Source organism: Protopterus annectens, chromosome 9.part0 (assembly GCF_019279795.1).
Source record: "Protopterus annectens isolate FY-2018-M chromosome 9.part0, PAN1.0, whole genome shotgun sequence".
Classification (NCBI taxonomy): domain Eukaryota; kingdom Metazoa; phylum Chordata; order Ceratodontiformes; family Protopteridae; genus Protopterus; species Protopterus annectens.
The window spans coordinates 1,526,672,303-1,526,697,801 of NC_056743.1; the positions used below are offsets into that span (position 1 = coordinate 1,526,672,303).

General features: G+C 44.4%; 1 protein-coding gene and 1 non-coding gene across 2 annotated transcripts in view; one reads left to right on the forward strand and one right to left on the reverse strand.

The window, feature by feature from the left end:
- Positions 1-25,499, forward strand: part of MRPS18B (mitochondrial ribosomal protein S18B) — a 1,103,590-nt gene that overhangs the window by 67,924 nt on the left and 1,010,167 nt on the right. The window lies entirely within an intron of this gene.
- Positions 18,880-19,011, reverse strand: LOC122812547. The gene has a single exon (XR_006366518.1). It is a non-coding gene; the product is annotated as a small nucleolar RNA SNORA57 (small nucleolar RNA).

Consider the following 25,499-nt stretch of genomic DNA (forward strand, 5'->3'; position numbering starts at 1 on the left):
AAAGGTTATCCTAACCAAATTAGGAACAAAGTTTCCTAAAAGAAGTCCTCATAACAAAGATCCAGAGGAAACAAACTATTAGGAACTCTCCAAGATCTGTCCAGGCCAGGGGGAAGGAGGGAGGGACGCAAGAAAGAAGGCGAGAGAAGACAACTAACATGGAACGTTATGGTAGGTACATAACTTCTAAATGTTAAGTTGTCAATCTCGCCTTCATTCTTGCTGGATGGGACCAAGTCCTAGCACCTGTATCCCAGGTGGCTCAATGGAACAGACTCTTGAGAACTGTGGAACCAAAACTGGCCCTATCTCTGGAGGCCAAATCCAACCTGTAATGAGAAACAAAGGTATGAGGCGTGGCCCAAGTAGCTGCTGCACAAATGGTATCAATGGGAAGTCTATCCTGAAAAGCTGCAGAAGTGGATAGACGCCTGGTGGAGTGTGCTTTTGGCTTAGAAGATAGTTGTTTGCCTCTGAGAGAGTACACATAGGAAATGGTGGAAGTCAACCATCTGGATAAGGTCACTTTAGAAACTGGAAGACCTAACCTGTTTTCTGCATAAGAGACAAACAATTGGTCCGATTTTCTAATTTGTTTAGTCCTATGCAAGTAGTACCTGAGCTGACGATGGACATCCAAAAATGCAATTTCTGTTCAGCTCTGTCAGAATAGTTAGGGAAAAGACTGGTAGATCTATAGATTGGTTAATATTGGTTTGAGATACAACCTTGGGGAGAAAGGAAGGGTTAGTTCTTAACGATACCCTGTCCTTATGAAAAACCAAATAAGGTGAACGAATACAGAGAGCTTGAATCTCGGAAACCCTTCTTGCAGAAGTGACATCCAGTAAAAATATAGTTTTCCACGTCAATAACTTCAAAGAACATGAAGCAGACGGTTCAAGGGAGGTAGTATCAAGGATGCCAACATTAAGTTTAGATCCCATTGCGGAGGAGGATGCTTTATAGGTGGCTTTAGGAGAAAAACTCCTCTCAAAAAGGCCTTGCATAATCTATGAGACATGATGTTATTGTCATGCAAGCCAACATGATACTTGGAAATAGCAGCCAGTTGTACTTTGACTGTAGATGACGAGGATCCCGAATGAAAAACCTCCGCTAGAAAATCTAAAACAGAATGTACGGGAGCAGTAAAAGGATCAATATTTCTGGAGTTTGCCCAAATCGAAAACCGTCGCCACTTGCTAGCATAAGTAGTCCTAGTGGACGACTTCAAAGAAGACACTATAATGTCTCTGACTGAGTCAGAAATCATTGGTAGCCTGGCTAGGGAAGGAAGTGGAGCAACCAAGCAGTGAGGTTGAGAGAATGAATGGCCCGGTGCTGCTGACCCGACTGGTGGATCAAAAGATCCGGAACTGGGTCCAGATGCCAGGGCTGCACCAGAAGGTGACGATGCAGAGACGGAAACCAAATTTGTCGAGGCCAAAAGGAGCAATGAGCATCAATTTGGCTCTCAAAACGGTGGCTTTCTGAATGACTTGTGGAATCAATGGAAAGGGAGGAAAAGCATAAACAAGTCCCGAGGCCAATCCTGGGTTAGAGAGTCTCTCAGGGGTTGGCCTGGAAGGGGAAATAGAGTGAAATAGTCTGGGCACTTGTTGTTTTGAGGGGTAGCGAAAAGATCGCAACAAGGAGTGCCCCACTTCAGAAAAATCTGATCCACTACAGATTGATTGAGAGACCACTCGTGAGGCATCAGAATAGATCTGCTTAGCCTGTCCGCCAATAGGTTGGACCTGCCGGGGATGTGCGTTGCTATCAGAAACTGCTGAGAAGAGATCACCCATTGCCAAAGTCTGAGAGCTTCTCGACATAAGGGATAGGACCTGGTTCCGCCCTGTTTGTTGATGTACCAGACCACGGACATGTTGTCCGTCTGTACAGCAATAGTCCCCGTGGGAAGAAAGTCGTCGAGGGCTTGCAACGTTAAAAGCACTGCTCTCATCTCCAGGACATTTATGTGCAGATGGTATTCTATGGGTTGCCACGTCCCGTGGACCATCCTGCCCTGATAATGCCCCCCCCACCCGATCAGAGAGGCATCCGTGGTGACTGTGGCAACTGGAGGAGGGGGAACAAAGGGTCGGCCCTGATGAAGAAGAGGGGAAGATATCCACCAGCCCAGATGAGCCCTGCACGACTGTGTCACTAAGATCTCGTGTCTCATCGGAAGATTGTGATACGACCACTGCGTGAAAAGCATCCACTGCAGGAGACGCATGTGAAAGCGAGCCAGTGGTAGAAGAACAATGGCCGCAGCCATTAGACCTAGAACTTTCAGGACAAACCTGGCTTTGACCTTTTTGCTTTGTAACAGAAGCCGAACAAATTTTTGGATGTCCAGAATTCTTTGATCTGTTAGCCTGGCTAACATTTTGACGGTATCTAACTCTGCGCCTATAAAGGTGATAGATTGGCAAGGCAGCAGAGAAGATTTTCAAATTTACTGAAATTCCCAGATTCTTGCAAAGCTGTAGGGTGTAGTCTCTGGACTGAAGAAGCTGACACTTGGAGGTGGCGGAGAGGAGCCAGTCGTCCAAATAAGGAAACACCTGGAATCCTAGACATCTCAGGTGAGCTGTGACCACTGCCATGCATTTGGTAAACACTCTGGGGCTGAAGTGAGGCCAAAGGGCAGGGCTCTGAATTGGTAATGACTGGTCCCTAGCGAAAGCGGAGAAACCTCCTGGAGCCTGTGAATCTTTATGTGATAGTACGCATCCTGAAGGTCTATAGAGCACATCCAGTTGTCCTTGCCCAGAAAGGGCAGAATGGACTGAAGCGTGACCATCCGGAATCTTGCCTTTTTGACAAATCTGTTCAGATTGCTGAGGTCTAATATTGGTCTCCACTCTCCCGTCCTTTTGGGGACCAAACGAATCTTGAGTAGACGCCGGATCCTACTTGGTCTGCCGGCACTGTCTGGACGGCTCTTTTTTTCTAGGAGTTTTGAAACCTCCTGTTTTGCCAAATCCCTTTGACCGGGTGAGATGTCTGGAAGGGATTGTAGAGGTACGGAAACCTTAAGGGGATCTTGTAACCCTCGGATATAATCGACTGTACCCACTTCTCTTGGGATAGGGATTGCCAGGCTACTGGGTACAGTGAAATCCTTCCCGACTGCCTCCAAGGGTGGACAGTCGGGCAACACCTCAGGGATGCTGAAAGGGCTTCTCAGGAAGAGACTCCCTGTTGCCCTGGTTCTGAGGACCCCCTGCCTCTAGGGCGGCCTATTATTGTTACCCCTCTGCCTCTGGGGTAAACTGACCACGTGTGTCCGTGTAGCTCCTTGGGCTTTACGGAACCACATCTTCCCCTTTCTGACCCTTGGGATATGGTCTAGAAGGAGTGGAAAAATGGACTCCAACGGCAGAAAGAGTCTTACCGTCCTGCTCACACCTGGTCAAGGTATCCTTCACTTGAGGTCCGAACAAAGCCGAACCATCAAAGGGGGTATTAGTGAAGGACGCCTTAAAGGGGTCCGCAAAATTACATAGCCGCATCCAGGCTTGGCGTCTAAGAGCAACTCCTGTGCCTGCGGCCCTGCTCGCTCCATCGGCCGCATAAGATATGAGCCGCATGGAGGAGCTAGATATGGAATTCAGGATAGCAAGCTGTGAGGCAATCTTTTCCTGAGCCCCAGCAGCAGAAGGATCCTGGACTACTTCACCCAGTTCCTTGAGAATATCTCGTTGAAGCCTGGTGAAGTGACAAAGGTAATTCAGCGACGCATAGCAAAGGTCGCTGAAGAAAACATCCGCTTTCCATACCTGTCCATGGTCCTAGAATCCTTGTTAGGAGGATGGACAGGTACTGAAGGATCCGCCAGTTCCTTCTTAGTGGCCGCCACCACCATAGCATCCACAGAGACACCTTTGGAAAGGAACTGTTTATCCGACGGGCCGTAATGAACTTGGATGGTCTTCTGGGGACAGGTTCCACAGAATCTGGAGCCGCCCACGCCTTCCGAGCCACTACCTGCATGAGTGGGTCGAAGGCGGAGACACCCAGGAGGTGGAGGGTCGGGATCCAAAGCCTCCAGGTATACCGACTCATCCTCGGAGGGGTCAATGGAGGCCAATTCCCCTCTGTTTGAGGAGCTCAAGGATGTCTGAAAAGGAGACATCCTCAGAGGGGGACCGTGGGGAACCCTCCGACTCATCTAAGTCGGTATCAGATGTAGTAGACTCAGGGGAGTCTGTGTGTTTCCTCTTACACGTCCTCTTCCGAGGGGGTTCCCCTGCAGGGTCAGGAGAAACCTCGGAAGAGGAGGAAATTCCCAGTGGGGAAACCTGGGGCGATGGATCCCTGGGCCTGAGAGCAAGAGGCTGGCAAGAGACATCTGCAGGCACTGATGAGGGAGGAGCTAGAGGGATGGACCATTGACCAGGCTCAGAGGCGAGGACACTCCTCATCACCTCAAAGGCTCCTCTCCCCGGGAGACCAGAACATACCCGCTCCGAAGAGACAGGAATGGTCGGCTCCAAAGAGAGAGAAGGCTCCGAGGCCGATGTCGGCGCCGAGCTTACCAAAGCCGAAGCCCTGAGAGGGAGAGCGGGGTCGGACAAGGGTCCGATGCCACTAGCCCCCTCGGAGCCGACAGTGGAAACCCGACGACCGGATCCATCCAAGGAAGGTCTCAAGGAGGAGATCGGAGCCGAGGATGACGGAGCCGAAGGATGTATCGGCTCCGGCATCGAAACAGTCGCTGTCCCAAGAAGCTCCGGCTCCGAACTCTGGTGTGGAGTCGGAGGTGGAAGTTCAAGAATTGGGGCTATAGCCGAAGTCTGTTGAGACAGGCTATGGAGCATTTGGGCCAGTGCCTGTGACTTCAACAGCCTGCTTACCACCCTCTCCAAGTCGTGGTCAGACAGCCTGGAAGATCTCGAAGATCGGCTCCGATGGCTCCGCTCCTACAAAAGAGGAGATCCCGGAGCCGAGTGGATACTCATAATAGAGGGGGACCGAGATCTCTTACGGGTCGAAGCCATCGGAGCCGAAGTCCCTAGAACTCCAGATGGAGCCGAGGATTTCTCGGCTCCGATGCTGGATAAAGTGTCGGCTCCAGCCGGAGCCGACAAGGCCACAGTAGTCAGGGTATCGGAGCCAGCCGACACCGAACCCACTACTCGAGTAGAAGTATCGACTCCAGCCGGAGCCGATATCGGCTCCGACAGAGCCGGAGCCACCGGAGGAGGCTTGGACACTGTAGCCTGAGCCTTCGGTGGCTTAAGAGGTTTTCCTGACCCTGATTTAGGAGGAGAACCTTCAGGTTTAAGTAAACCTCGGAGGATGAGTTTGTTCCTCCTTTCCTGCAGGACTCTCTGGCTAAAAGCATGACACAACGCACAGGAGTCCTGCAGGTGCAAAGGCCCCAGGCAATAAACACAAGAAGTGTGACCGTCTGTCAGAGACATTTTCTGACAGCACTGGTCACACTTCTTGAAGCCTGAGACCTTGCCTTCTTTTGACATCCTAGGAGGATAGAACACAAACAGTCCCAACAAACACACAAATTAATCCCTTACACAAACACACAGGAAGGGATAACAAAAGGGAACTAGGCCTGACTAAACTACTTTAGATTAAAACTTATAAAAGTTTATAAAAAGGTAGAAAAATAGGGAATAGGGTGGGCTGTAACTAATTACAGACTACACTAACAGGGAAAAATAAACCCCTAACTACACTTTTTCTTATTTGACTAAGAAAAAACTTACCTCAGCTGGCAAAGGAGACCTCTTTCGCTAAGCGGCAAACGAGATCTGAGGTAGTTCCGCCTTGCATCATGGGATATAGGGTTGCCTCGAGCTGGTAAAAGGAGTTCTCGAGCTAAAGCAAGTGCCGAGTCGGAGCCGAGGATCGGCTCCGAACCCATCCAGCAAGAAAGAAGGCGAGAGAAGACAACTAACATGGAACGTTATGGTAGGTACATAACTTCTAATTCATATCCCCTGTGCAGACTAGCCATGACACTTTGGAACTTGGCTCTGGAATGGCAAATCGAACTTCAAGCACAGTACTTGCCAGGTTTGGAAAACACGCTGGCAGACAATCTAAGCAGAAATATGACAGATCCACACGAATGGAAGCTGCATCCACAGGTGTTTACAAAGATAATCCAAGCATGGGGAAGGCCAGACATAGATCTCTTCGCCTCCCACAGGAACCATCAACTGGAAAAGTTTTGTTCAAGGACTTTTCATCCAAAAGCCTGGAGGGTAGACGCCCTTTCATTCAGTTGGACAGCATGGACGGTGTACGCTTTCCCACCTCTGCCTCTTCTACCCAAGGTGCTCTTGAAAGCAAGAACAGACAGACCGAAGATGATACTGATTGCTCCAGACTGGCCAGGACAGCACTGGTACCCACTCCTAAGGAGCCTAACACATACTCCTCCCTGGCCTCTACCTCTAATGCCTCTTCTGCTAACTCAGCACAGCTACAAAACTCTGCACAGTCAGCTGAAAACACTCAATCTTGCTGCATGGAAAATTCCTTAACACCACAGCAGACCCTACTCTCCAAAGAGGTTCAGGATGTCATTCTGGAGGCCAGAAGGCCATCTACTAGGAAGACTTACTCCATAAAATGGAAACGGTTTTGCTCTTGGAATGAGAAAAAAGGCCAGGACCCTAGAAAACTGAATTTGCCTCAGGTATTACAGTATCTTGCTGAGCTGCTGAACAGTGGACTTTCATTTTCCTCCATAAAAATCCATGCCTCAGCCATTTCTGCAGAATTCAACACGGATCCACCGTTATTCTCTCACCCACTTTTAAGACGATTCCTCAGAGGGGCTAAGAATATAAGACCACCAAGGAAACAACCAGTGCCAGCCTGGGATCTTAATTACATTCTAGAAAAATTAACATTGCCTCCCTTTGAACCAGCTGCCTCAACAGATTGCAATATTTGTCCTGGAAAACAGCTTTCCTTCTGGCCATTACCTCAGCTCGTAGGGTTTCGGAACTACAAGCCCTCATGGCTGTGCAGCCCTTTCTTATCTTCCATCAGGACAGGGTTTCCCTTTGAACCAACCCGTCATTTATGCCTAAAGTGGTATCCAGGGTAGCTTTAAATCAAGCCATACACTTGCCTACCTTTTACCCTAATCCTCAAAACAAAGGAGAAAGGCTGCTACATTCCTTAGACATCCATAGACAGCTACGTTACTATTTGGACAGAACAAAGCCTTTCAGGAAATCACAACAACTTTTTGTGTCTTATGCTGTAGGAGCTCAAGGGAAGTCTGTTACCAAACAGACAATCTCTAAATGGATAGGCCACTGCATACGATTTTGTTACTCCTATCATGGGAAATCTGTCCCTGTAGGCATCAGACCACACTCCACCAGGGCCACAGCTACCTCTACAGCCTTCCTCAGAGGAGTTCCTACTAAAGATATCTTGGAGGCAGCCACTTCGAGTTCTGTACATACCTTCACAAGACACTACCACCTGCCTTTATATTCCAAAACTAGAGCAGGCTTTGCTACTGCTGTGTTGCAGGGCATTCTGGCTCACCCCAGTTCTACCTAGTGCCTACCACCCTGTGCGTAGCTTTGGGATTCTACCCATATGTGATTACTGCAGCTGTATGCACGATGAACATAGTACAGTTTTGTACCTACCATAAATGTAGATGTTCGAGTGCTAATACAGCTGCAGTACAGGTTTCCCTCCCTCCTTCCCCTCTAGGTATAGGACTAGTGGCTAACACCTCCTCATACAACTTATTTTGGGTTATCCTCATATGGTGTATTTGCTTGCAACTACTCTTTTTTGATAACATTGCATTGCTTGTATATATGATTGATATATATATGACTGATATATATATATATATATATATATATATATATATATATATATATATATATATATATATATATATATATTTTGGGGGCACCTGACATCTGGGGCAAGAAAGACTGGAGAACATGGCGTCGGCTGCTACTTATATACCCCTGTCGCACTGACGTCAGGGAAGAAGGCGACAACAACCAACGCCGGACCAAGACTTTGGAATTCGGCCGACCGAGGACCCGCCTGACGGCAGAGAACCCATATGTGATTACTGCAGCTGTATTAGCACTTGAACATCTACATTTATGGTAGGTACAAAACTGTACTTTTCCTCCCTGGCCTTTCAGGGATCTTCCCAGGCCCATCTTGAGGACCCCACTCATCCTGTCTGTGGTCGGCTCTCTCGAAGTAGCCTTCAGGTGGGAGCTGCCACACTCGGGGGTCCCCCTGTCTTCCAAGTCCTCCCCTGAGCCTCCCCTGGAGGAGGTTTCTCAGAAGAGGTAGTGTAAGAGGAGACACTTAGATTCCTGAGCTGTGTCACTCACTGAGGATACGAACCTCAAAGAGGATGGGTCCCCCAGGTCTTCACCCGAGGATGTCTCCTTTGGGGACATCCGGAAATTCCTTAAGCTTGAGGCTGGTTAGTCTCCCCTCCCTTCGTCCTTCAAGGAGTCCATTTTTCGGAAGGCTTTTGGGATGGGACTATGTACCTTTTGGGTGTCCCCTCCGGCAGATGAGCTTGTTAATCTCATCACCAAGGGGGCAGGGAAGGAGCCTGATACTGTGGAGTCTGTCCCCAAATGAGCTGACAATTTTGGTCTAAATTTTGGTCTAAAGGCATATCAGTTGATGCAATCTTGGTAGCCGCCACCAAGAAGGAACTGGTGGAACAGAGTATGTCTGTCTATCCACCCAACCGTGAGTCCTGGGTGATTGACAAGCACAGAAAGCAGGTGTTTGCCTCAGCCACCTTTGGGCTGTGGACACTCAGTTATCTGGTACATTTCACCCGACTTCAAAGGAACTTGGTCGAGGAGCTTACCATGTCTCTTTCTGAGGTACTCCTGGCCGGGGAACTAAGGAAGGTGTCCCCCAAACTGTCCACACTTTCTTCCCTGGCTAATTCATCGATGAAGCTGATTACCAGTGTGATGGAAAGAGCGTCTCATGTGGCCAGCACAGGCATCGCTATTCCACGTCATATCTGGCTGTGCCTTTGCTGATTTGCGGAGTCCTTCAAGGTGTCCTTTACCAATGCCCCTTTTGATGGTTCTGTCCTGTTTGGCCCTTCAGTCAAAGAAACTCTTACCCGCAGCAAGCAGGAGGGCAAGACTTTGTCAGCTGTAGGAATCAGATTCTCCACCCCCTCAAGGCTCCTTTTCCAAGACACAGCGAGGGGCTATGAAGATGGGGTTTCGCAAGTCGCAGTTGGCCTTCCAGGATGCTCAAGATGAACTCTCCTTCAGTAGTCGTGGGAGAGGATTGAATGGCAGACACTGCCCCAGGGGCAGAGGGGGGCCCACAAATACAGGGATCCAGAGAACCCTTCTCTGAGAAGCCCTAGCAGCATTACTGAAGTGCTGCCCAATGGTTCTGCCCGGGAGGCAGTTGGGGGTCGTTTGTCCTTGCACCCTTCAGCCTGGGCAAGTATCACAAAAGATCATTGGGTGCTAAATATCAACTCCAGGAGTTATTCCCTTTTCCCAGCCTCCTTCCATCATGAGATACCGCCCCGATGCACCACCCCATCAGCGGGAGCTAGCTCAGGAAGAAGTGCTCATGCTTCTTCGGAAGATGGCCCCCCAAGAGGTCCCCCCAGGGCAATGAGAATCTGGAACTTACTCTCACTTCTTTTTGGTGCCAAGGAGTACAAGGGGCATGCGTCTGATATTGGACCTCGCAAACCCAACCTCTCAGTCAAAAAGTCAAAGTTCCGGGTGGTCACTGTTCAGTCCATCGTGCCCCTGTTGCACAAGGATGATTGGATGTGCTCCGTGGATCTCCAGGATGCATACTACCACATCAAAATAGATGTGCTCCAGGAGACATCTCAGCTTTCGAGTTGGGGGCCAATCATTATCAGTTTAGAACACTGCTCTTTGGTCTCTCCGCAATCCCCCTGGTGTTCACTAAGTGCATGGCAATGGTCGCAGCTCACCCGAGACTGCAGGGATTCCAGGGGTTTCCCCAGCTTGACGATTGGCTCCTCACAGCTCCCACGAAGCATTGTCTGGCCACTGCCTTGCAGTATCTGCTACAGCTTTTAGACCAGCTAGGCTTCACAGTGAATCTCCTCAAATTCAATCTCACTCCGTCTCAGTCTAGAGTTCATCAGGATTCATTTGGACACTGTGTCAGAGACTGCAGCACTCCCACCCTGGTGGGTACACCTCATCAGATCTCACGTCCAGTCTCTTGTCGGCCTGTCTCACCCCCATGTCCCCTGGTTCTCAGAGCCTTTGGGTCCATGGTGGCGGTGATCTACCTTGTGCCACTGGTCAGGTTCTACATGAGGGTTTTGCAGTGGACTCGAGCTGTTCAGTGTTCTCCCCTGGTTCACCCAATGTTAGCTCCGATCTGCCTCAGATTGGTGTACAGGCATCATCTTCATTTGCGGCTGAGGTCCCCAGACCATCTGACAGGCAGACCATTCTCCTTTCATCCCCCTAGTCAAGGACCCTTCTCCCCTTTGGGATCTTTCTTTTTTGCTGCAGTCTCTCACACAGGGTCAGTTTGAGCCTGCCCCACGTGTGATATCAAATTCTTATCATGGAAGACTGCACTTTTAGTAACCATAACTTCAGCCAAAAGAGTTTTTGAGTTGCAGGCTCTTTCTATTAAACCGCCTTTTATAGTTTTTCATAAAGATAGGGTGGCCCTTAGCACTAATTCATCATTCATGCCTAAGGTTGCTACAGAAGTGAATCTGAACCAGTCAATCCAATTACCAGTCTTCTTCCCCGTAAAGTTGCTACAGAAGCGAATCTGAACCAGTCAATCCAATTACCAGTCTTCTTCCCCAACTTTACTAACAAAAGGGAATATCTTTTGGATACGCTGGATGTGCATAAACAACTGTGTTTTTATCTAGATAGGACTAAGAACCTCCGCAAGTCTGACCAGTTGTTTGTGACATTTTCTCTCAACAGGAAAGGTCAGGCGGTGTCCAGAGTAACTATCTCGTTGGATTTCATTGTGTATTTCATATGCTTATTAGTCCAAGGGTTTATCTTTACCAAGGCCAGTTAGAGCTCATTCCTCTAGGTCAATGGCTACATCAGCTGCTTTTCTTGGCCATCACTCCATAGTTGACATTTGTGCGGCAGCCACCTGGTCTTCTCTGCACACTTTTCTTAGCCACCACAAACTTGACATTGTATCCAGGAACAGGGCTTCCTTCAGCTCCACAGTTCTGTGGTATGTCCTTCCCTGAGGCCGCCCAGAATTTAGGGTAGCTGAGGAGTCTGACCCAAGAGTGAGGAATAGTGACATGGATAACATCAGATAAAGAGTTATGTACTTACTGTAACTTGGCATCTGTGTTATCCTGTGCCACTATTCACCACTATCCCTCCCTCCTTCCCTCATCCTGTAGGAACTAGAGGATGTGGAGGTGGTGGTCAAGGTCTTCCTTAGCTGCTTTCTAGTGAAGGGCAAACTCAATCTGAGGAATTAAAGGGCAGCAAGAGATCATGGGAGTGAGAGGAGCTTGAGCCCTTGAAGCTGTCTGTAAAGCGCCGGCTCAGATCTGATGTCTGACCCAAGACCCAAGAGTGATGAATAGTGACATAGGATAACACAGATGCCAAGTTATGGTTAAGTGCATAGCTTTTTCTAATCCCTGTCCATTTTAAAGTGTAATTTAGATCTATATGGGTAGGAAGTAAGAAATTTATCCAGGACTGCCCCCTACTTTACTAATGAACAGCGATGCTGAGGCAGCTACGAAATCATGTATACCATGCTTGGAGCCCTTCTGTGTCTGTGTATATATATATATATATATATATATATATATATATATATATATATATATGCACACACACATACGTATATATATATATATATATATATATATATATATATATACGTATGTGTGTGTGCATATATATATATATATATATATATATATATACATATACACACACGCAGACATGCATACATATATACACACACACACACACACACACACACACGTACATATATGTACATACATGTCAAGCAGAGCACCTCGCTGACCCTCTTCAAGAGAAATCTTGATGAGTGGATGGGAAACATAAAATTCACCCCGGGAATAACTCCAGTGGCTCTACTCGACAGAGGGACTGGGAACTAAGGTCGGGTGGCAGGATGCCAGGGTAATCGTATGGCTAGGCTTGTAAAGGCTCCAGGGCCATTAGCCTAGTACACACCTTTGAACCTAAACTTGTTACATCTTTGTGTACTTCAGTATGCAGATCTCCAACCATTGCATTCACAACACCATTTATTGTAGAGTCCAAGTTAACAGCTCAATGGGAAGTGTAGCTTCAGTGGAGGGGAGGAGGTTGTTCACTATTTGTGTTTAGAATGTGATTCTTAATTTACCAGAGAGAGAGAGAGGTTGCAGATCACTCATGTTATTTGGGTTTGCGGTGTTAGTACTGCATCTAGAAGTATTGTTTATTATTATCAGTTTGTCAAGCAATGTGTGGTAGCAGAGTCAGTATCTGGCCTGTTTAATTCTGTTACAGGTTGGTTGAGGTCATGATGGTACAGAGCTCTCTTGAGATGGTCACTGCTTAGACCTACCCATTTAACAGTGCTGGTAACTACAAGAAAGAGTGAGAAGGTATACAAAGGCAGCAGCAGTGAAGAGCTTGGTATGACTACCAATAGACAGCTGCATAATTAGCCATTTGGGAGTTCTCTTAATTTGTGGACCGTTTCCTCACAATTAGGACTGCTTCAGTACTGTTTTGAATAAGAAACAGCACTCCAGCACTTAAGTCTTTGACATAGACTTTTTTAGAATGGGATGGACACCCTACATCCTTCATGTATAGGTTAGTTTACAGACACAATGGAAGGGAGGATGCATGGTAATTTTTTCCTGTCTTTGTAGGGGCAGGTGTAACATACCCCTCCTATGTGAATCCTCTCAGTGGAGTTTAGGAGAGTTTTTGTCCCTCTCTGCATTCTGTCAAATGGGGATGGATGTGGTAGTTGTATTTGAAGAAGTACATAGCTGTGACACCATTACATTCCCCTGCACAACATAGAGGAAAGGTATAAGATTCCATTCACACTCTCCATTTAGAATGTTATCAGCAACCAAGAGATATGCTGATCTGGAAAAGGAGCTGTCAGTAATCCTGTGTGCATGAGAAATATTTCATGAATGGTGTTAGCAGCGGTTAGCGGTTTCACCTCACAGCAAGAGGTTCTCTGGTTCACTTCTCGGCTGGAGTGCCTTTTGTGTAGAGTCTGTATGGCCTCCTTATGGTCACGTGGGTTTCCTTTGGGTGCTCCAGTTTCCTCCCACATTCCAAAGACATGCAGTAGGTGCATTGAACACACTAAATTGTGTGTGTGTGTGTGTGGTGCAGATGACCTACAGTGGCAGGGGTAGCCACCCGGCAATGTAAACCTTGGCTCAAGATGATTGTCACTGTTGAAGTGACACCCCGTCCCCATGTGCAAAATGGGAAAAAGGGGTTGAGGATGGATGGATGGCTTATACAAAATAAGCTCAGGTGGAAATAGAATAAACCCTTGCCAAGATTATTCAGACTGCATTTGTGCAAGGCTGCAGAGTAGAATCCAGTGGTGTGTAATTTGTAGGTGAAATACAGACTGGCAAGGAACCTACATATGTCATACATGTTACGTACATCATATTTATTAGAAGAGCATGAAGAACTGTAAGGAGATAAAGTATACAGAATTCTGTACATATTTTGCCACAAATGCAGTTACTGAAAAGTTAGTGTGAGACTGGCCTAAACAAGAAATCATTAAGAATGGAAAGAGGTTTTGGTGCTCACTGTCTTTCAAGCAGTAAGCTGTGTCCAGCCATAGTGTTTCAAGTGACAGAATAATCAGTGCAGTGAAAAAGTGGTCTCCCCCCAGTAGCTTTTAGATCTATATGCTGTAGATCTTGGTTCCGCTGGTTGGTACATAAAACTTTCTGAGGCTCCTTGGTTCCCAAGTCCTGTCATGTTTGCATGAACAACATGAGCACATTAGACCAACTTCAGGTTGCAGATTTCACTAGTGTGTCAACATTTTTTTTTGCTTTTGGCTATTTATTGTATGCCTTCTTGCATGACGTGTGTGTGTGTGTGTGTGTGTGTGTGTGTGTGTGTGTGTGTGTGTGTGTTTTAGACCAACACAGTTGTTAATGGGCAGAATAGTTGAAGGGAGTTTGCCTGTTACTTATTCTTTATTTTGGTAGTGAGTAAAGAGAATTCAGGTCCATGTTCCTCTCTTCCTTAGCTAAACACAAATGTGTCTGTTAGGTTTATGGTTAGGTATTGATCAGTGAATCTTTATTTTAAATGTTCCCTGATGAGTTGGCTGATAGTTTTTTGTATGCATAACCCCCTTTTCCCAAGTTTTTGCACATGGAGTTGGGTTTCACGTCAACAATGACCATCAAGAGCCATTGTTCACACCACCAGCTGGCTAGCCCTGCTACAGCTGTTCTTCCATACCATACACACTCATGCACATTCACACCTATAGCCAGAGTGTCCATTCCACCTATTTCATATTTTTGGAACGTGGGAGGAAGCTGGAGCACAAAGAGAAAACCCACCCAAATGCAGGGAGGCTATGCAGACTCTGTACAGAAGGCAATTTTTATGTGCTTACAATATGCATAGGATTCTAGGACTGTTTTAGTTTTTTTTACCAGTGACCCCTCCCATCTTTATAGATTTACTATTTCCTAGCAAACTTCCACTTTTTTGCTTGCTTTTGAGTTTCAGGCTATTTAATTTAATTGCTTTGTATAGCTGCAGTTGATAAGGAACTGTCCGATGAAGTTTAGAAGCTGTATTGGTGCTGTCAGTTATGGTTTATAAGCTGTATTAGTATTTACAATTGCTTCACCTAAACATACAAGTGTATGTGTACCCCCATCCCATTTCTACCTGCTGACATGACTTATGGCTGAAATGGGTTTTCACACCAGCCAATAGCTGTCAACCTTTTGAGTGGCCAATGTGGAATTCAGAGCCTTGCAGTGTGTGTTAAACAGCAAAAATGTGGAACACCGTATTTTCTCACTGCATGAATTTGTACCATTTTCATGATGTCTGGTTGAAGTGGACTTTCAGCCAAAAGCATGAAGTTTAACTACATATCACCCAAAAAATTAACACTGTAAATTTCTAAAATTCTGTAAACAACACAGCCTGTAATTTAATTCAAACTTCATTTATAATCTACAAAACCATACACACAGATATAGGTGCAAAGTAAACATATACATAATTGCACACACATACTCTGCTCCCCTATCAGCACTTCAGTGTGGTTCATTCCATGCTCGCACTATATCATATACTAGTCTGTACTAAAGGTGGCAGAGTAATAATTTAGTTCATATTCCAGCAGCATGAGTAAATATCAGCCATACAAGTTTTGCAGTTCAACAAGCCCCATACATCCATGTCCGACAGTGTGCAGGCCACAACTTTCGCAGAACAGCATGCAAAAATATTTTTTATAACAGTCACCTTTTACTGAAGACTGTAGGGCAAAGCTAAAGTATGGGTATCAGAGGCTGCAAATCAGGCACAAAAAACAGTAATTCAGTTTAAATCCATAGAACAAGTCTTACCTCAATATACATGTCATGAGCAAATGGCATAAAAGGCTGGGATTACTAATTCTCAATTGCATAAACCTATGTTGCTCCAGTAAACGGTATCCTTCTGTATTCCTTTTTTTTTTTTTTTTTTTTTTTTTTTTTTTAAACTAATTCTTAGTGATTTTACCTGTCAGCCTTTTTTTCTGAGAGTCAGGACAAAAGTACAGGACAGTTGCATCAGTGTCACTTCAGCTGACAGTAATGCTAAATAGTGTAATGTTATCAACTATAGTACTCTGTAATTTAATGGGAAATAGCCATTCAGAAAAACAATTTTAAAATGACGCAAGTTGATTTAAACATATTTGAATAAGCATTATGTTTTGGCAGTTTTGAATAAATAATGTGCTCAATAGCAAATCAAGATAACAGGAGCCACCACAGAATCAAGTCACTCTACCAGATAATTTTCAGTGTTTCTGCAAAAAATGTGAAAAATAATGGAGGGGAGGGGCAAAATGCTTATAGCAAGGAAAATTGCTACTGTAATTCATTTAAAAAGTTAATGGAATATATTTTGTGTCAACCTAAGTTTTCAGAACAATAATAAACATGAAACTCTAGTCTGGCATTACAACACCACAGTCAGTTTAAAATGAACAGGCTTGCATCACCTTAAATTGTCTGAATAATGTGTGAACCTCTGTAAGTAGGCATTACTAAGGGACTGCACTATTTCACTTAAAAAGTTATAGAAGTGCAGGTTTTGCATCAAGCTACTTTGTCTGAAAACTTGAATCTGCCTAAGCAAGCATCACAGTGAAACAGTAGGAAAGTAATACAAAATGTTTTGCATCAACTTACATTTGCAACATTAGAAATCTCTTCTGGCAAACTACACTAAAGTCATTTAAAAGTTAATAGAACAACAAAGAGATTTCACATCACATCAACCACACACTATCTGTGAATAATAAGCATAAACCTCTCATCTGGCATAAGTGACTGCAGTGTAAGTAATTGAGTAATAGAACAGGTTTTTGCATTAGCCTACATTTAAGTTATTGCAAAGCATGAAACTCGAAACGAGTTTGTAGAAGGAATGTGATCACATGACATGCAAAATTTATGTAGCTAGGCATTAACCGTTAAGACTGTGTAGTCCCTATAATTCTCTTTTATGTAGGTACGATGTAGTTATCTTTTATAAATTTTATAAATTGACATTTCTTGGCCTTCCCTATCCAAATTATATAACAAGACAGTTCAGTTCCCATATTTGATTCATGGGATCATAGGCGATTACAAGGCTAACGGCTGTATGAAAGGCCTAACCATGATTTCCCATTTGTAATTGATAGGTTAAATTATTAATGGGCATCTATTGTGGTTTATGTGGCAAAGCATTCATAAGCTGCCTCTGTCCAACATGGGCATAAGTTCCAGTCCAGGGGTAAATTTCTGATTTAACATCCATTGGCCCAGGTTGCATTTGAATAAGTTTTGGAAGAACTCTGCTTGATAAGGATGGGAAGCTTGTTCCAGAGCAGGGAAGTGTCTGAAACATGTATAGGTCACTCTAACATGTTCTGTCTATGTTGCAAATGAAGTTTAGGTCTAACGTTGTCAGACTTGCAGATGTTTTGGAAGTTCTTCAGTACTGGATCAGATTATGCCTTTTAAGCCAGGCACTGATCAAGTCTGGTCTGTAAGAGACTGATTATAAAGATGAGGCTTAAAGGCAGTCTGCATTTTACATGTGGTTAATGCCTTGTATTCATTTTTTGTCAGGAATCTCTGTGGGCATTCCAGTTGTTGTATTTGCCCAGTCAGGTACATACAGAAGGGAGCATTTTACTTGCTGATTGTTCCCTTTACTTGGCCTTCATTCGGTCAGTGACATCCTTGGACCTAGATACCATACCCTTCCTTATAATGTGTGCAGTGTATAATGATTTCCATGCAAAAGTATACACACGATGGTCAAAGGCCAGGTCACTATCCACATATGATCTCAAATCCCGAACAACTGGGTGTAGTCTTAGGGGAGAGTATTGTCTATGTGGTTATTCCCCGGGGTGTCAGACTTTCCAAAAGAAATTTGTACATTGTTTTGGCATTCAGTTTTAGGCCACGGCTCTTGCACCAGTTATTAGTTTGCAACAAGCCCTCTTGAAGGATATTAGTGTTCTTGTTGGGATTTTCTGAATGTGCCAAGCTTGCAGTCATCTGCAGACTTGGGCAACCAGAGACTTTTGACATTAGCTCTGATTTCTGAAAAGTAGATACCAAAAATGAGCAGCCCCAGGGACTCAACTGGTGACTGACCTTTTGTTGATGTAGAGTTCCCCTATTCTGGCTTCTTGTGTCCTATCTGTGAGCCATTTGGCTGTCTGGTAAGTGACATTGGTGTTTACTTCTAGTTCTGTGAGTTTGCCAACAATCTGAATGGGGAATGGTGTTGAATGCTTTGGCCATATTAAGACAAGCAGGTGTGTACAATTTTGCTGCATTACTAATGGACTTTGAAGTGTCTTAACCTATGAGATGTGCAGTAACAAGCCCCACCTAACACCCAGGAGCAGGTTGACATTACAGAGCATTCATGAATAAACATTTTCCTGCGTTTGTCGTCCATGACTATTCATTGGGATCAGAAGCACATACTGCGGACATGTTTACATACTGAAAATTCAAAAAAATTCAGTAAAAGAAAGTCGGGCAGTTTGCATTACACAGCGTATCACAAGAAATAGCCATGATCCCAATTCCAGTCATATTTCAGTGTCACCCCCCCCCCCCCCCGTGCTCAATCCCGATTTAATGGGTCTGCAGCTTCTTCCCCAATCCCCCTTTTTCCTACAATGGAAACTGTCCAGTTTTTAAACTGCAACCTAGTTTTACGCAGTTTTGATTACTCTGCATAAAGGTAGCAGCTACTTGCATGAAAACACATTCCAGGCATGTCATTCCACGAATTACATTCTTCCAAACTTTAGCTGCTGAAACATTCCACCCAGTTTGAAAGTCATCACCCAACTGGTACAGCAAGAGTGTACTTGATAAAACCCATGTCCATTACATCAGCTCTATACACTGTCTTCCTTAATAAAAACAAAATTCAAAAAGTGAAACCACATGACTAGATGTCTTGCCAGTTTTCCTAATTTCACAGATCAGCACCTGGCACTCTGTTGCCCAGTGGAACAAAACAAAAAGCACACAAGCCAAAAGGTCTATACCCAAAATGTTGTCTCAGAGATTGAGGATAGGACAAGAAGATTTAAGCTTACTGGCACTGAAGACACAACACTAAAAATATTCTTCCTCCAGATTTAACACACGACTACTGCTCAACTCATGTATGCTAGGAAAGGAGGGCTATATTAAAAACCTAACCATGTTTCACTCCCAGTCCTGATGAATCTAAAGCATATCCGAAAGTGAGGCCATTATAAAGTCTTTGTGTAGGTACAAACATGCAAACTACTTCTTAACAAAAGCACTGCATCAAGTAGTCTGCAAATCTAACAGGGCATTACTGACAACTAGCTCATAAGAACATGCAAAATGCATGAAAGCTCTAACTTGCCAACCAAATGACAAAATAGATGCTACCAATTGCACAGTCAACACAAAAAACATTTTGATAAAGCAGTCCATCTAGAGTACCAGCATAATGCAAACTTTTTAAAACATTTAATATAATAATCTACTTGAAAAAGGCTTCCATGTGGTGGAACAACTACCTTAACAAGTCTGGAATGGTTCCAGAACCATGCTGTTAACATTTTCAGTCGTCCCATCTCTTCCCAAATGAGATACTTCCAACTCGAAAGATAAATACTCAAGCCTTGCATCTTAGAATTAGTAACCCAAATATGCAAAAAGTTAGTCTTAACCAAAAAAGGCTACCTTCTATAAACAGCAAAAGCAAGTCTGTCTGTATGGTCCTAATGGCATAGCCCCATTCCCCAGTACTCGGTACAAATTTGCCAGTACCCAAGTTGGTAAGAAAGAGCAGCAAACTGATTCTGCAGAAAGTAAAGTAATGATGCCGAGCAAAATATGTAAAACAAATCATGAAAATAAAATATTAAAGTCTATGAAACATTTTAAGAGTCTTAACAAGCCCAGGAGTAGTTTATTCCTAAAACTCCCCTGGCTTTCAAAAATGCACTACTAGTAAATATCATCATGACCCTCTGACTCATCAATCTCTCAATGCAAAGATGAGAAGTGTCAGCAAGGTAATCAAAATGCTCTCCCAAGTGCTTGTACCATAATTGAGATAAAAGTTCTTTCTATTCATCTTCCCCATGTCCATTTTAGAACGTACTTGATTCAGACTACATACAAACTGACCTACAAAGCAAGAATACCAGGGGACAGCAACAGTAAAAGTGTATTCTTCTTCTGGAACACACCAGATCGTACCCCGCAACAGAAAATTATACTAAACTGTGGTAGGACTTGGTTTCCCGCATGGAACATACTGTAGTTTGACAGCAATTAGTGAGTCAAGTCCTTGTAGACAAGTCTACAACAACACAATATGTAATAAAACCAACCTTGATAAAGTTTAATAAAGCCACAAAAAAGAGGATAGATAAAGGTTTTGAGATCAGGGTTTATCCAACATCATTTTAGTTCTGTCAGAACCCTAGCCCAGGCCTTTATTACTAACGCAAGAAAACTGTACAGTCCATCTGCTGTAACCAACTTCATAATTTGTAAGTAAAACACCCAATAAAACAGCAGTCTAATGTTACTAATAACAAAAAGTAATCATAAAAGTAAATTATGATCAAGTCGGTCTGATCAAAAAACTGAATTATGATAGTCTAATGCTGTCAATAAAGTGGCTGAAAAATTATTCCAGTAACATGAAAATGGCACATGACGGTTTCTATACAGCTGGAAAAATAGTGCTGTAAAGTTCCTTTTGCATAATTTCACTAACAAATCAATCTGCATGCCATGCCAGTCATGATGCATTTGCATATTATATCACTGGCTTTCTGCTGGTCAATCACACTGGCTACACCCATTCCTGCGTAAATCAGTCAGTGGGTTAAGACACTTCAAAAAAAACCTTACTGATGTATAACGTCGACCCCCCCCGTTTTTTTTTACTTCTATTTGATCTGTTACAGTGACTACCTAAATGTTAGCAATAAGTAGTGTATTATAGTATGTTATATGGTAACATTTTCATGGTGCTGCATGTAAATTTTAAGTATTGTGGTCGTAAAGCAGGTGGGAGCAGAATAGAAGATGAATCACCTGACAGTGGGCTGTTTAAAAGCAAAGTTTTTCAGTACAAAGTGGCAGAGATGATTTACTTTCTTGAAAAGTGAGTTATTGGAACCAAACGTGGAGAGTATTGGGGTAATGCTCAGCACATGAACCTGGAGAGTACTGGGAGCCTAATTGTGGGTTTGTCTCTGGAACACCAGAAAATTGCCTATGGATTTATGTGGACCTTGCCAGGAACCTTTTTTTGTTTTGGAAGAAAACTTAAGTTTTGTTGCCCTGTAAATAAACCACACTTGAGTGAGAGGAAATGCAACTGACTCAGTTGTTTGCTGTATATTGCAATGAATATAGATGGTGTTTTGGTTCTTCCTCACTTTGTGTATGTGTACATCTACGTACTGGATTTTTCCGACCTGTTCTTTTAAGTGATTTGTGTTATTGACTGTAAAGCATTTGAAATAACAGCAGTATATTAAAACTTAGGCTGGACAACCAACTATTGTGCTTTGAAGTGAGTTTCTGTCCTTTGCTAAGTAATAATGAGCAGGGTTTCCTTGGCTTTAGAGAGGGGCAATTAACTGAGAGGATTATAACTGGCTCTGTTTTTATGAATATTTCTTAGCATTGAGCAGCACAATTTCTGTGCTCCACCAAATAACTATGGATTTCTCTTTAGCTGAATGGTGAAATCGGTAGTAAAAATGTTTAAGCATTAAGCGGTAGTAAGGTTGCTGCTAATTTATTTAGGTTTTATGTTAACTGCAGTGCATGTACAAATTGGCAGACTTTCCAGTACAGATTATTCATGTTGAGAGATGTTTACGGAGCACATGCAAGAGTGGGTAGACTGCAAATCTTGAACTGGAATTAAACTTAATGGATTATTGACGGAATTACAGAGGCATTTCTGGGAAGCATCTTTGTGTGAAGGTTGCATAAAATGTTACCATCTGGGACAAACTCAGTAGCTCAACAGTTAGCATACTCCCCTTTGGTGCTAAAAGATCAGAAGGCTTTTGGTTCTTTTCCCACACAAGGTAGCTGGATTTATTTTCCAGTACTGACATTGTAATTTAGCAGAAAGGGGTGCTACACTGCTGAGTGTGCTAATCTTTTGATGAGACGTTAACCTGAGGCCCCATCTGCCTGAGTTGGTGGTAACTCGGGTGGATGTAAAAGTTCCTGTGACACTTAAGTTGGGGAAGTTTCCCTAGTGTCCTGGCCAATTTTTTGTAGTCTGTATGAATATCAGTTCTGGTTTCCCCTGAAAAGCGGTCTTTGGTGTAGAGGACAAACCTGGTTAACAAAATGTAAATTAAATAAATAAAAACAACAAAACTGATGTTTTGGAATCTCAGATATCATTTGCCGCTCTTAGGACAAGCATTGCAGTTTGTTGTCTCAAACTCTGGTGAAGAGTCTTTTGGGCTTTAACCATAAGCTAGTGCATTTACTTTTTCTAATTCTTTGGCTATAGCCTTCTTTTCCATTTTTCTACCCTACTTCTACAAAAAAAAATTTTATAGTTTTTAGTGTTTAGCATACGCTAGTCCGTTCTTGGGGGAACTTCTGATGTCCTTCAAGGATGCATCTGCAGTCATAACATATGGGTTGTCCTGCCTCAGGCAGCCCTTCGGTCGGCCGGATTCCAAAGTCTGGGTCTGGCCTCGTCTGATGTCGCACTTTACACGACGACAGAGCGACTGGGGTATAAAAGCACCAGGCGACGCCATTTTCCTCAGTCTTTCTTGCCGCGGTGCCCAAGCAGAAGCTGTTCGCAAGTGCCGGTCGGTCAGATCCAGAGATTTCAGCTACCAAGACTTGAAAAAGCTAAGTACCCCGTTGGGGACTCTTTCTTGCCTCAGCCGATGTCAGACAAAGTAAATAATTGTTTAACTTGTGGGAAACAAATACCTCATAAGGATTTCCATTCTTACTGCCTTCCTTGCTTAGGCCCAGACCACGACGTATCAGCCTGTTTAGCCTGTGCCTCCTTCAACCGACGAACTCTTAGACGTCGGTCGGAGTTTGCAGAGGAATTTTTTGGAGCCGCTTTTGCTTATAAAATGCCATCGGAGACTCCAACTTTGCATATGGTCAAAAAATGCAAGGAAAAGGACCGACACTCGCGGCCTGTGGTTTCGGCCGAAACCACGGCTAGGCCTACCGCGAGTGTCTCTGTTTCGGCCAAAACCAAGTCCACGGCGATTCCTTCAACCGAAACCATACTTCCGACCACCGAGGCCCGAGAGGCCCCGGCTGAGTCAGCTTCAGAACTCCCTACCGAAGCTAGTGTTCAGGAATTGTCCGACACCATACCTTTGGACATTTCTACCCCTGCACGTGGGGCAGCTAGGCCCCCAGCTTCTATGTCTATTAAGGCCTTTTCCAGGGCTAAAGCTGCCAAACTTTCAAAAGCTTTGCCTGCCAAATCTACATCCCAGAGGCCTTCCTCTAGTTCACAGATCCTCAGCCTTGCTGAGGACCTTATCTCCTTAATTAGGGGTTCACAACCTCACCCAGACAGGGCCTCTCTACCTCCTCCAGACAAAAGGCCCAGGACTGAACCCTCTGAACCTCACTCCTCAGATTACTCCACCGATGGATCTGACTTGTCAGACCACCAGGAAGGGGCTTACTCGCCTTATGAGGATTCAAATGCAGAGGAATCTATCCCTTCGGCCTCCCCTCCTGAAGAATTTTCCTTTGGGGAGACTTTACACTCCATGAGAGAGCACTTTCAATGGCAAGGTCAGGATTTCTCTGATTCTAGAAAAGATTAAGGACCTTTTGCATTTGCCTCAGCATAGGCCCTTAGCTATACCTCCTGTTCTAAATGTAATTGATGATGTGTACAATGATGTCAGTACAGCCCCTGATTCTCTTCCTCCGGCCCCTGCCAAACCTGACAGATATTACAGGGTCCTGGATTCTCATTTCCATCTGTATAAAGCCCATGCTGCAGACCCAGAAACTATTTCTCAGGGCCCTAAAGGGGTTGCAGCCGCTACTGCCAAAACTCCCCTACCCTCTGAAAGAGAGTCTAGAGCTTTAGAGAGATGGGGAAAAAAGGTGTATACTTCTGCAACTCTTTCTGCCAGGGCATTAAACTGTCAATTCCATATGATACAGTACCAAGAGTTTTTGTTAGATCAACTGAATAAGAAACTTTCTTCTCCTGAACCCTTAGACCGTAAGTCCCTTCAGGATTTGGTACATAACTCACAACAGGTTAGTAATCATTTTTTAAAATGTGGCTATGATGCACTGGAGGCTTCATTTAGATCAGCTATGACTGGGGCAGTTATTCGTAGGCATGCCTGGCTGAAGGAGCAATCTTTACCAGACCATGTCAAAGCTAAACTCCTCGATGCTCCAATGGAGAAACAAAATTTATTTGGCTCCCCTGCACAGGAGATTCTAAAAAAGGTTGAAGAAAAAGCAAAATCTGTGCAAACAGTTAAAGATTTCCTGCAAGTTCAACCACCGAGGTTCAGCAGAAACTGGCCTACAAAGAATTGGTCCTTTCCAGACTCTACCAGAGCCCAGAGAGGCAGGAACAGGCACCCTAGAGGCAGAGGTCAATCGAAGGGCTCCTACAGAGGCCATCAGTGGCAGCCTGCCAACCAGAGGAGTAGTGCAACTGCTACAACTACAACCACTACTACAGGACAGACCCAATGACTTGACTCTGATTCCGCCTACCAGGGATCAACTGGAAGCACCCTTGGGCGGAAAGCTGGCTTTATTCTCAAAAAACTGGCATTGCATTACAAAGGATACATGGACATTGCAAATAATAGACAAAGGATACAGGTTTCACTTCCACACTTTGCCAAAAGAAGCGGAATGCCAAACCTTCCACCAAATCAGAAGGCAGAGGCTTTAAGACAAATCAGCAATTTACTTCAGATGAAAGCCATAGAAAGATACCATGTTCAGAACAAGGCCAAGGATTTTACTCCAGACTATTCCTTGTACCAAGAAAAGAAAACCAATGGAGGCCTATTCTCGACCTGTCCGCACTGAACACTTATCTCATTGTGCCAAAATTCAAAATGTTGACCCTACAGCAACTTCTTCCCATGTTGGGCAAGGAGTCTTGGCTGGTGACTCTAGATCTCAAGGAGGCATACCTGCACGTCCCTATCCGACCAAAATGCAGAAGACACCTCAGATTTCTTGCAGGATCAGAGCATTATCAATTCTCAGCATTGCCCTTTGGCTTATCTACTGCCCAGAGTATTCACGAAATGCCTGGCATCAGTAATTGCACATTGCAGACTTCAGGGAATTCAAATTTATCCATACCTGGACGACTGCCTAATACAAGCGGACAACAAGAAAAAATTGTTAAGGGACTTGGCCTATGCCATACACCTGCTACAGACCTTTGGATACACAGTCAACATCCAAAAGTCAAGACTACTACCATCCCAAAGGATAACCTTTCTGGGTGCAGATCTGGACACAATCACCCAGATGGCTTTTCTCACAGAAGAAAAACAAAAACAACTTCCAGATTACTTCATGACTCTGTCAAGACAAACTCAGCTTACTGCATGGAAAGTCCTGCAGGACCTGGGTTACATGGCATCTTGCATAATTT